The sequence below is a fragment of the Mytilus galloprovincialis genome, chromosome 8 (genome assembly GCF_965363235.1).
Source record: "Mytilus galloprovincialis chromosome 8, xbMytGall1.hap1.1, whole genome shotgun sequence".
Lineage (NCBI taxonomy): Eukaryota > Metazoa > Mollusca > Bivalvia > Mytilida > Mytilidae > Mytilus > Mytilus galloprovincialis.
The window spans coordinates 51,396,914-51,409,752 of record NC_134845.1 but is presented as its reverse complement, the minus strand read 5'-3'; the positions used below and the strand labels follow the sequence as shown (position 1 = coordinate 51,409,752).

General features: G+C 33.6%; 1 pseudogene; it reads right to left on the bottom strand.

Moving 5' to 3' along the window:
* Positions 1 to 8,366: 8,366 nt before the first annotated feature.
* On the bottom strand, positions 8,367 to 9,956 carry LOC143043697 (uncharacterized; annotated as a pseudogene).
* Positions 9,957 to 12,839: the final 2,883 nt, after the last annotated feature.

Sequence of the window (12,839 nt, the reverse complement as noted above, 5' to 3'; positions counted from 1 at the left end):
TCAAGATAAAAACATTGAAGGGCAAACATCATATGTTTTCTCCAAATGGCAACTGGGCTACCAGACGCCAACTGTGATAAATTTAGCCTTTCAGTAAAACTATGTATTCAGGTAACATTCTATCCAATCCATGATGCTTCTTTTGACAATATCTAAATAAAGGCAACAGTAGTATACCGCTGTTCAAATATACAACAAACAGCAGAAAAATATTATAAAAGGTGGGATAGGGTGGGTTTTTGTGTTCCCTCAGAGTTTAAATCACGCAATGAACAAACCACGAAAAGCATGCAATTTTGTAGGTTAACAAAAGACGCTTAAGACCGTCAAAATTAAAGAAAAGTTAACTCTAGTTTAGCAGACGATACTCTCAATTTATTAAATTGATTTAATGCTGAATGATTAAATCTTATTATTAAATATCCGAAAGAAACAAACAGAAGTCAATTTAGGAATACGATATACCAGATAAAAGATAACTCAAATTCGTTGAAATCCCTCGTAATATTACCAACGACTCTAGATTACCTTCGTTATACAAATGTAAACAACTTTGAAGACAAACTCATATGTGATCATAATAAAAAAAAAATAGTTAGTTTGAATTTTGGCAATTTTTTGTCATGGATTTATTAGGACAGTTCAACTTAGTATCAACCGGCCAACGAATTTGCATTCATTGACGATTTCTCATTAATGTTCAAGATAAAAACATTGAAGGGCAAACATCATATGTTTTCTCCAAATGGCAACTCGGCTACTAGACGCCAACTGTGGTAAATTCAACCAAAGGCTAGCAACCACCGTTTGTTAGCATCGCCAAACAAAATTTATCAATCCATGACAAAAAATTTCAACACTTAAAACAAATTCTGAAATTACATAGGTTTTCAACTCAACCATATCAATTCAACGTAGTATATTAACATTTCTTACAACAGTTCACCGTAGTGCATGTATATCAACCATACATACAACAGTTCAACGTAGTGCATGTATATCAACCATACATACAACAATTCAACGTAGTATATCAACCATACTATACAACAGTTCAACGTAGTATATCAACCATACTATACAACATTCAACGTAGTACATCAACCATACTATACAGCAGTTCAACGTAGTATATCAACCATACTATACAACATTCAACGTAGTACATCAACCATACTATACAGCAGTTCAACGTAGTATATCAACCATACTATACAACAGTACAACTATAAGCAACGTGTACAACTCAACATTTATTCAATTGACTGTGCATTTACAACTTAAAACAAAATTGTAAATTCAACAGCACTGTTCAACTTATTGCATGTTTATAAAAACTGAATAAATTTTTAACTAAGGCCACCCCAATTTATTTCCTTGTTCGACGGACCCGCCCGCACCTATTTTTTTAAAAACAGATTTTTTAATTTTTTTTATATTCCCGCTTCCCGCATCCGGAAAGGTAATCATGTCCATTTCCCGCACCGTTTTTTTTTGTAAGTAAATATTATAAAAAGATATCAACATTTGTTTTTTTAAATCACATTATAACCTGTTTATTATGATTTTAAACCTATAAGCACCCCATAACACTGTGTAAATATCTGTGAGAATATTTGTTTCAGCATGAAACGTGGTGGTGCTCCGATATAAATATATAACAGCGAAAATACCTGTACAGAACAAAAACATTGGTTTCTTTCTCCTTACAAATATTCCCCATCAAAAAATGTTCGTTGTTAGAATAAAGTACAAAGAACTTCTGAAGGATTTGCCTTCAACTGCAATTATATTGTATGCTGGCGAAACAAAACTATAAATAGCCGCTGCATGTTTATGCACCTGTCCTGATTGATTCAGGGGCCTGTCGTTCAGCAGTTATCGATTGTAGATGTGGTTCATTGGTATTTTCCCGTTTGAATATATAAATTAGATATTTGGTTTTCCTGTTCGAATTGTGTACACCAATAATTGTTGGGTCCCTTAAAGCTTGCTGTTTGATCTGGATCAAAGCCCTTTGTAAATGGCCGTACTTTGACCTGTGTTTGTTTTTATCAGGTTGTGAACAGCCCTCCCTCAGACTTGACAAGGGGTAATTTTACTGTTGTAGAAAAGAAAAAAGAAATACCAAGAATTTGTAGTGCTACTACACAAAACGTTTGAAAATTTAGATTTTTTTTACTCAAAAAGAGGAGAAATACATCATATTTTAAACAATTTTTCTAAAAGAGGGGTCCACTTACATTGAATAATATTAAAGAATCATTAAATAAACTGTTTATAAAGTAAATGTGTTAACATGGTTTAAGTCCAGGAATATTACAAAATTCTTGGACATGTTTTGACCATTTAATACAAGATAGATATATAGATCTTTGGGAACATATGAGCCCTTTTCTACTAAAAGATGTTTTTTACAAAGAAATATATTATGACTTTAAGATATTGACCCCTCATAAAAGGGATATTTACATTATAACATTAGGGGTTGTTCCCAACCTGATTATGACTTAATGTAGATGGAGAATTGGCCCATTGTATGTCACACATACATAGACCAGATTTAATTATACAATTATTTCTTGGTCAACATGGTGAACAGGTAAAAATACTTCATAAATTGAAGAAATGTAAAAGTACAAGTCATAAATATGAGTTTTAATATTGTCAAAACCTACTATTTTATGTTTACAAAAAACAATTATAATCGCTCGCCTTTACTTTTCCAGCTTCGCCTCAAAAATTTCCAAAACAAATATTTCTTATTAAAATTTTCATATCGCTCGCTCGCCCCAAAAATCCGTAGAACAAGAAATTAAATTGGTGTGGCCTAAATTACAAAGATAAACCAATAAACCAAATGTAATTTTATTGAAACTAAAATAAATAAAGGCTTCGCTTTAGGGCATGATACGCCCGTTGTTTGAAAGACGACGGGCGTATAAAAATGGCAAAAAAGACTTCAATGACAATGATGAGCAGCAAGAAGATAACAGGGAAAGTGAAGATGGTGAAAGTGACTGTACTGAAATTATGATCTGAATGAGGAAGTAGGTGATGAAAGTAAGGATTTCATTGACGACGGCCGTATAAAAATGGCAAAAAAGACTACAATGACAATGAGGAGCAGCAAGAAGATAACAGGGAAGTGAAGATGGTGAAAGTGACTCTTCTGAAAGTTATGATCTAAATAAGGAAGTAGGTGATGAAAGTAAGGATTTCATTGATGATGAAGATAAAGATTTCATTGATGATGAGGAGGCCTCTTCTGAGAATGAAAATGAGGATTTTTCTGATGATGAGGACAGTGATTACAGTGAAGAAGACACTGATGATTAAACCTAGTTCAGCTTTTCAATATTTAGCATAAAACAAATATCATTAACATTGGCATATAACATAGAAGTCTTCAATGCAATATAAGGAAAGTGATATATGATTATGGGTTTTAGTAATTCTATGGCTGATTTACAAATTTTATAGTAGTTTGAAAGAAGGAAATTTTCTTGGGGGTATATTGCTCATAGTTATATTCTGTTGAACACAGTAAGGAATCCATACTAAATTATACAAAGATGTATGCAAAAGTTGTTCAAATGGTACTTAATATGGTGGATAATGATTTCCTTATTTTTTTTCATAAAATGACACCCTTCAACATTTAAGGAATATTTAGTCACATGTTAGGATTTGAGTGTTGTCACTTGTTCACTTATTATGTGCTATTGTAGACTAGTTATGTTTTATAACATTTTTTTATTGCGCTCACCCCTTCCACCGAAACCGAACTCTATTAAAAAGCTGCAATACTAAGGTATCATTTGTGATTTCAATTGCAACCAATTTTAACAAGAGTAAAACATCCTATATGCAAAAACAGTATTTGATTTTTATCCATAGCTTATATAGTAAAAATGTTATCATAAAATGATATATGCCTCAGGGAACAATAAGTATCTCAGGGACTGCTAATGTGCTTTCATCCTTGCAACCATTCAATAATAGTACAAACGTATCACATTCATGGAACCTATTTTTTACAAGAAATTTAATGTTTTAAATTGAACTGAAGATTTTACAAATTTTATGTTTTCATCAGATTTTATTAAGTATTATTTGTTACATCAATAGATATAAACAATTCACCAAAGTTTCATGGACATTGGTGAAAGCCTTTTTGAGTTATTGCCAGAAGTGTTAAAAATCCCCCTTTTTATGAATAAAGCCCCATAAATCCAAAACTTAAAATTTGAAATTTATAAAAGTTGAAAGGGAGCTTACATCAATAGATATAAACAATTCACCAAAGTTTCATGGACATTGGTGAAAGCCTTTTTGAGTTATTGTCCGAAGTGTTGAAAATTCCCCCTTTTTTATGAATAACGCCCCATAAATCCAAAACTTGAAATTAAAAAAAAAACGAAAGGGAGCTTACGTCAATAGATATAAACAATTCACTTAAGTTTCATGGAAATTGGTGAAATTGTTTTTGAGTTATTGTCCGAAGTGTGGACGACGGACGGACAACGGTATACCATAATACTAAAAGACGGGCGTATAAAAATTGGAAATTCTAATGTAGCTCTGGAATGATGAAGACATCCAGCGCCCCATGGTTTTATCTAATTTTTAGAGTTACCAGACAGAAAGACTAATGTCGCTTCGCTCATGCGAAGTTAAATGCTGTTTGAAGCTTTATAATTCTAATTGCAGCAATAGCCATATTAACACGATGAAATTCATTTTAAATGCATAAAAAGATGACCAAAGCATAGATATTATTTTCAAATAAGTGATGTAAACTAATAAAACTTTTTCCCAATTATATGGCTATTGTAAAAGTGCCCATGACCCATTTAAATAAACTGCACAGCCCAATGAAAAACAACCTGCACTGTCAGCATACAAATGTAAATCAGCATTAGAAAAGAGTTCATTTACATTAATCGAAGATGTTCCTCGAGCCTAAATATTAAACTTGTCCGGATGTAGCTCTGACAATATGTAAATTATCTTTTATTAAAACTTCCTTTTGGGTTTTGTCTATTAGCCGAGTTGTTTAGCAAATGTGCAATGTCATTCCTATTATACCTAGATGGATCAGTATCAACTTCATTGTCCTGAAATCGGCGACATCTTAAGGAACAATGATCTAAACCACATTTTAGACATAAAATTGAGAAAGGAAATGGTGAATATGTCAAAGCGACAACCATCCGACCATAGAGCAAACAACAGCCGAAGGCAACCAATGGGTCTTCAATGTAGCGAGAATTCCCGCACCCGTAGGTGTCCTTCAGCTGGCCCCTAAAATATGCATAATAGTACAGTGATAATGGACGTCATACTAAACTCCGAATTATACACAAGAAACTAAAATTTAAAATCATACAAGACTAACAAAGGCCAGAGGCTCCTGACTTGGGACAGGCGCAAAATTGCGGCGGGGTTAAACATGTTTATGAGATCTCAACCCTCCCCCTATACCTCTAGCCAATGTAGAAAAGTAAAAGAATAACAATACGCACATTAAAATTCAGTTTAAGAGAAGTCCGAGTCCGATGTCAAAAGATGTAACAAAAGAAAATAAATAAAATGACAATAATACATAAATAACAACAGACTACTAGCAGTTAACTGACATGCCAGCTCCAGACCTCAATTAAACTGATTGAAAGATTATGTCTTCATCATATGAATATCAGGTACAATCCCTCCCGTTAGGGGTTTAGTATCATACTATCATAAAATATATGAGAAGAACATAACCCGTGTCATGCCAACAACTGTTTTTTTAGAAATAAATGTGTTTAGTTCCGATGCAAAGACCCTATCAGTGAATCAATGTTAAAGCCAAAATATGCAATCTTTAATGACCTGACAACAGTATCGTGCATGTCTGTATTGGCAAAAACCTTTAAAATTAAAATCGTAGCAATTATTACTAACATCAGCTTGTTGTTGTTTTTGAGTATTGGCAGTTGAAATACGTAACCACAAAAAAAAAACATCTCTGGATGACCATTACTTTGTATGATCCCTTGATACCCTTAAACGGAATTTTTGGTCAAAGGAATACCATTTTTCAAAAGAATGATCAGCTGCTGTACCCCTTATGATGGACATATACGAGAAAAGTTCACTTGCCTTTCCAGGATACCTTTCGATAAGGACCTGGGCATAGGCAATAACTGAACCAGTCCAATCTTCAACAGAATTAACAGTATGGGTGTTTTTTAACTTTGTTTTGAATAACTAGCATACCCTCATTAATGCCTATTTTGTTTTCATTATTTGTTTGGCTGTTAAAATTTTGACGATGCATAAGAGACAAATCAATGTATTCAAAATTCCAAATTTTATCCTTAAGTTTTTTTGGTCAACTTCATTAAAGCCAGGTAACATTAGAGGTTCATCATAAACTTCACTAACCTCACCTAAGACAGCTGGTTGCGGCTCATTCACTCGAATCTCTACAGGTCGCATGGCAACTAATTCGGGTTCATCAACCCGCAGTCTTCTTTCTATATATGCTTCTTGCTCTACATCAGCTGGCGGACGCCTTCCCACATTTCTTACAACTGGTTGTGGCTGTTGTACTTTCCTAGGAGCCCTCCTAACCCGTAGCTCCGGACCTATAACCTGGTCTCGTCGGCGACGTCTACCTCTTCCTCTTGGCATTGTTATAACTATTATAATCATAAATACAGATTAGATACATACATCCAAGTCTTTAAAGTTCAGTTCATATTTGAAAAAAAAATAAACTTAACTTAAGTTACTCAACTTCAAATAAATTGAATTACAAATATGTTTACACTGCGTAGTCTTTACTAAACTTTGATACATCTTAATGCATAAAAAAAATGAAGTTGATTATAAAAACATAACTAAAATCAGCTACAATGTGTGCTTTTTAACAAAGTAAACATCGTTTTGAAAACGTTGAAATACCTTCTTTTACCCAGCTTAACTTAATTAAACTATGTATCCGTAAATTAAACATACATGTATAAATTATGTAACGTTTAATTAATAAAATTAAACGTTTCCGGGCATGTTAATGATAACACGGCATACACATCATACATAGCACGCCTCCGGGTGCGGGAATTTCTCGCTACATTGAAGACCTGTTGGTGACCCTCTGCTGTTGTTTTTTATTTGGTCGGGTTGTTGTCTCTTTGACACATTCCACATTTCCATTCTCAATTTTATAGTAATTATCTGTTCAAAGTGTATCGCTCATACACTTAAAACAAAATATATCACCTGCAGTAAAGCATTCAAATTCAATGACATATATGTGTGCACAATGATTCAGTGACAATGTAACTTAACTATAACTATTAGATTATAGTTTGTTCCGTGTAATATGCTGTTGAACGGAGCGAACAATTGAATTAATGAATCGAACTGTTTGCAAGAAATAACTTTCAAATAAAATCAAATAATTTCTTTTACAAATTACAGAAATAAAATAATCCGGAAAATACTATTGCAGAAACTAATCTAACTATCAATAAAGCATATGTACTTATATTATGTCCGAATCAACCTGTCCCTTTTTGTGTTCCCTCAGAGTTCAAATCACGCAATGAACAAATCAAGAAAAGCATGCAATTATATACCAAATAAAAGCGGGATAACCGCTTATGAAAAAGATTAAATCTTAAAAAATATGCAGTTGTATGCAAATTTATATATTCAACTATTAAAATTTTAAAATTTGAATACAAATTGTGTTTTACTTTTCTTGTTTGGAAAAGAAGATTAGTCATTATGTCCTGTCTTTGATATCATGATATGTGTCTTTGAATAAGATCGATCTTCCTGAACGGGGACGTGAATGTTGATGTCATGTGATCTGGATGGTGATTGTTGTAAACACGCACATCTTCAGAAGCAGATGTATATGATTTGAACTCTTCTCGTCTTCTCTCTACCACAGCATAAACTGAAGAAAAAAAATATACTGCTATGAATAAACAATTGTCAAATAATAAAGAGAGACTTCTAAGCTACAACCTTTTTTTTTATTTTTCAAAGAAGTGTTTTGTGATATACTTATACATGTATAACCAAATTACTGAATTCAATATCAAACTAATTTCCTTAATCCACAGTTTGGATTAACTATCCTGGTTTAAAATTGCTTTTAAAATCTCATCAAATAGTGTCCTACTGAAGATACTTTAAATTTGCCAATGGATATCTGGTGCAGTAAAGTTTCCAATTATGTTATTTAAATACTTACCAAATGTTGATCCAGTCTTCTTTGGCTTGACCACTGCCCCAGTACTCTTTTTGGCCTTTGGGTAACACATACTGAAACACTGTTTCCCAGTCTTGGTTGTTGTTTGCTGTCACCCATTGTTCTCGTTATAATGAAGATCAGCAATACTCAATCTGTAAATATAAATACATAAGTTAGTCAGACAATATTTCTGAAATTTGCACAATTAGTATATTGTGTATATAATATTTAGTAAGGAAGTACAACATTTGTTTTAAAAATTTCTCTTAGAAATCGCACAGTTGTTTTTATCAAATTCTAATCCAGTTACTGCTCATTGTATTGAACACAGTGTCGCATGCATTGGTAATACAATACAAATTTAAAGCTTACTATACGGTACAGGTTTTGCTTATTGTTGAAGGCTGCACAGTGGCATATATATATATATATATAGATAGATAGTTACTTTTATGTTATTTGCTTCCAGTGGGTAGTTTATTCATTGGCAATCATGCGACATCTTCTGATTTTTATAAAATTATTTTATCAAATATTATCTTGCAAGCATTGTTGGGTAGAAGAAGTGGGTGCTTTTTGGGCAGAAGTGGTTCACCAAGGAATGGAACACCTCCAAGAAATATGTCTGGTAAACAGGTGATAACTTGGGTACATCTACCATTAGGTACCTGTTTTCCACAATGTCATTTAGTCTCTTGTATGGAACTGAACCTGAAACATGAATTACCAATAAACATAACATTTCATTTCCTAATCATTTACCTATATTCACTATTCAATGTTCTTATTATTTTTAGATATGTCATTTCAAGTTTTTTGTACACATGTCTCGTTTTAATATATGTGTATCATATCAAATTACTTTGATGAAAAAACAAGTTTAAGGTATTGCTTTATTGTTTTACATTGTCATATCGGGGCCTCTTCTAGCTGACTATGCAGTATGGGCTTTGCTCATTGTTGAATCCGTACGTACGGTGACTTTTAGTTGTAAATGTCTGTCATTTTGGTCTATTGTGGATATTTTTCTCATTGGCAATCATACCACATCTTCTGTTTTTATATTTATGAGAATAAAGAGAACCGATTTTACCTTCATTTAACCACTGCCGGTCTACTGTGATAGGCTGATTCTCACATCTTTGATAAAGTATGGAGTAATTCTCATGTTTGTTGCTGATGTGGTTAACAATTGACCGCCATTTGCCAGCTTCAGGTCTCCGTTAGTACCACAGGAAGACGATATCCAATAGATGTGGTTGACTATGGATTTGATCCATGGACAAATGTCCTTACTACCCGACTTTTTTGCAGCAGCTTCCATCTTCTAAGATATTCCTGCAAAATAAAAGGGATAATGTAAAAACAGATTTTGAAAAATCATTAATTTGAGTTGGTAGTTTTAAAGGTACTGTACAAATTTTAAATTGAATAAATAAAATAATAACAGTTTTTTGTACATAGTAATTAAATCTTTATAAAAGTATTGTTGGCGGTAAATGGCAAATAATAAATAAACAACAAATCTATAGTTACCTTTAGCTACATGCCACACATCAAACAGGTGGTTTGTTTTGTCTTGCTCAGTGCGCATGAACTTCTTGATTGAAGAATGCCTGTCTGTGACTAAATCTTTAATTTTGAGGTGCATCATGTCCTCTAGGTATCTGATGGACCTCTTCAAACCTTTTAACTCCATATATGTATCATAACGACCCTGCATTCCCTCGGGTATCCACTTTATGGACTCCAGACTCACCAGGCGTTGGTTCACTTTCGTTTGTAATTAATTAATTATATGTTTCAAGATTTTTAAAAATATTTTAAACCTTGCAACCATTTCATTATTATATTGAAAATATTCACTGATAGTAATACACTAAATTAATCCAACAATACAACTTATAAATATACCTCATTTCATCATCTGCTTGATTGTAGTCTGAGTCATCACTATCTTCAGGTTCTGCACTATCATCATCACTGTCGCTATGGTTCTCTACTCTTTACGTGATGGTTCATCTGTCGTGGTTGCTACTGTACTAAAAGTCTTCGTCTGGACAGTCATAACACCTGTTATCTTGCTGTCTGTCTGGTGACCCTGGTTCTACGTTGTGGATGTAATTTCACTACGTAGTGGATGTAATTTCACTTGTAGTTTTTTGTTAACCATCCTGATTGAAGTGCTAGGCTTGAAAAGTGTTTCCACTGGCTTGGGCAGAGGTGTTTCAACTGGCTTAGGCTGAGGTATTTCCACTGGCTTGGACAGAGGTGTTTCAACTGGATTGGGCTGAGGTATTTCCACTGGCTTGGGCTGTGGTATCAATTCACCTTCACTTGGAGTACATGGAAGAACCTCTGTGTCATCCAACTGGACAGATGTGGCTATGTCTTTTTTGCTCTGGAGTCGGTGCTCTCACATGACTATCATATGCCATTTGCAGAATCTATAACATAAATTTTAAAATAAGTGTTGTAACGCTATTGAATAAACATAAATGTGCACTTGAAGACAAACAAATAAGTATAATGCTCATCATTTAAGTTTAACATTTTATGATGTTCAAAAATTAAAAATTATAAAGCTTATATTTTTTTTTATTATTTCATTATTCTTTTTTATTATAATATTATTTATATCAACTTAAGAAAATTTGCCAAACTGATTTCACACAGTTATATAAATATTTTTAAATGCACACAGCTGTGTCTTACAATACAGGATTCAATTATATTTCACTGAATTAGAATTAATTTACTGTACTACACAAATCCCTTTAAAAACGTATTACACTTTCCCCATGTGTAATTATAAATCGTACTTGTAAAATATTTATCGTCAAAATTCTGTAACCATTAATAGTTACATCCCAGCTCCTTTGTTCTAACAGGGGTGATCTAAGCCGGATCACCGCTACCAGATCACACCAGTTTGAGTTTCTTTGTTATGCATGCTTTCCTTTGTTCTGTAAAATTTTGGCGGGAATGCCAAATCCACTATAAAACTTATAATTAATTATACGGAAACGTAGAAAAAATCCAGTGTATATGCTGGGATTCGAACTCAAGACCTTTGGTATATCAAGCCACGACACGTTCCACTACACCTGGATGACTGGATACGAACTAAGAGTAATTTAACATACTTAAAGGAAGCAAGATATTTTTATAAGTAGGGCGAGTTGGCAGACCTGTATTCAGTGGGGTTTAAACCCTTTTGGTTAATAAATGAGTTGTCAGACTGATTGTTCAATTTGATTTTACACTTTTGCAAATTGGGGCGAGTCGGTAAACAAGAATTGGGCATTTTTTTTATAAAGTGGCGATATAGTGTGGGCCGATTGGCCAGTGGGGCGAGTTGACATTATTTGATATCTACTCATCGTGTTCGGGGTTCATTAAGGGTATACATCATATAGTATCATATAAAGTACATTATAATGGTTGTGTGGCGTTTTAAACTAGATTTTATGAATTGTAAATGGTTTTTCGTCTAATCTAAAACAGTTGGGATGTAAAATAGTTATCCCATTCGGACTTGGTGTGTCAGTGTTAGATCACCCTCTGGCCGCCGGCCATCGGGGTTATCTTACACTGACACACCGCGTCCTCGTGGGATAACTATTAACATCCCCCAAGGACGCGGTGTGTCAGTGTAAGATCACCCCGATGGCAGTGGCATAGCTAGATCATTTTTACGTGTACGCCCGAACCTCGTCGAGGGAATGAGGGCCCTAAGCGGGTCCAGGTCAAAACACCTGCTGGTAGGTTCGAAGGGGCGAAACCCCTGGAAGCTAAACGAGTTACCGAGAATGAGATACCATGCGTTCCTGTCATTAAAAACTCATCAATGGCAACATACTTTAAAATCCAAATAGTTTTTTTTTTATGTTTAATTGATATTTATTGTGTTAATTTTGAAACTAATGGTCATTGATTTTTAGAGAAATCGTCCAAGCCAGTTACTTTAAAATGTTTAAAAGGAGAAGTGTGGTAAAGCAATCAATCGACAAAAACACATTTGTATGTGCAAATTTCGTAAATGAATATGAATTGACAAAGTATGTTAAATGTCCGTCAAATTTCACGAACGTTAAACAAAGTTATTGATTTAAATTTGTTTATACATACTGAACCTAAATGTTGACGCCGTCGGCGAAACTTAAGATCGCTAGGTCTGACTATCTTGACACAAATGTCACAGGCAGGCTAGACAAAAATGCAAACCACGTATCGATCGAATCTCATCAGATAATGAATTATTTTAAAAAAGGAAAATGAAATTCACACTAGATTCAGACTTTGACAGAAAATGAACAAAAATATAATAAACTCATCATAGATACCAAGATTGAATTTTTTTATTTGCGCCAGACGAGCGTTTCGTCTACAACAAAACTCATCAGTGACGCTCGAATAAAAAAAAATTAAAAGGCCAAATAGAGTATGAAGTTGAAGAGCACTGAGGCCTAAAATTTCTAAAAGTTTTGCCAAATACAGCTAAGATAATCTATTCCTGAGGTAGAGAAGCCTTAGTTTTTTCAAAAATTCAAAGTTTTGTAAACAGTTTATTTATAATTAT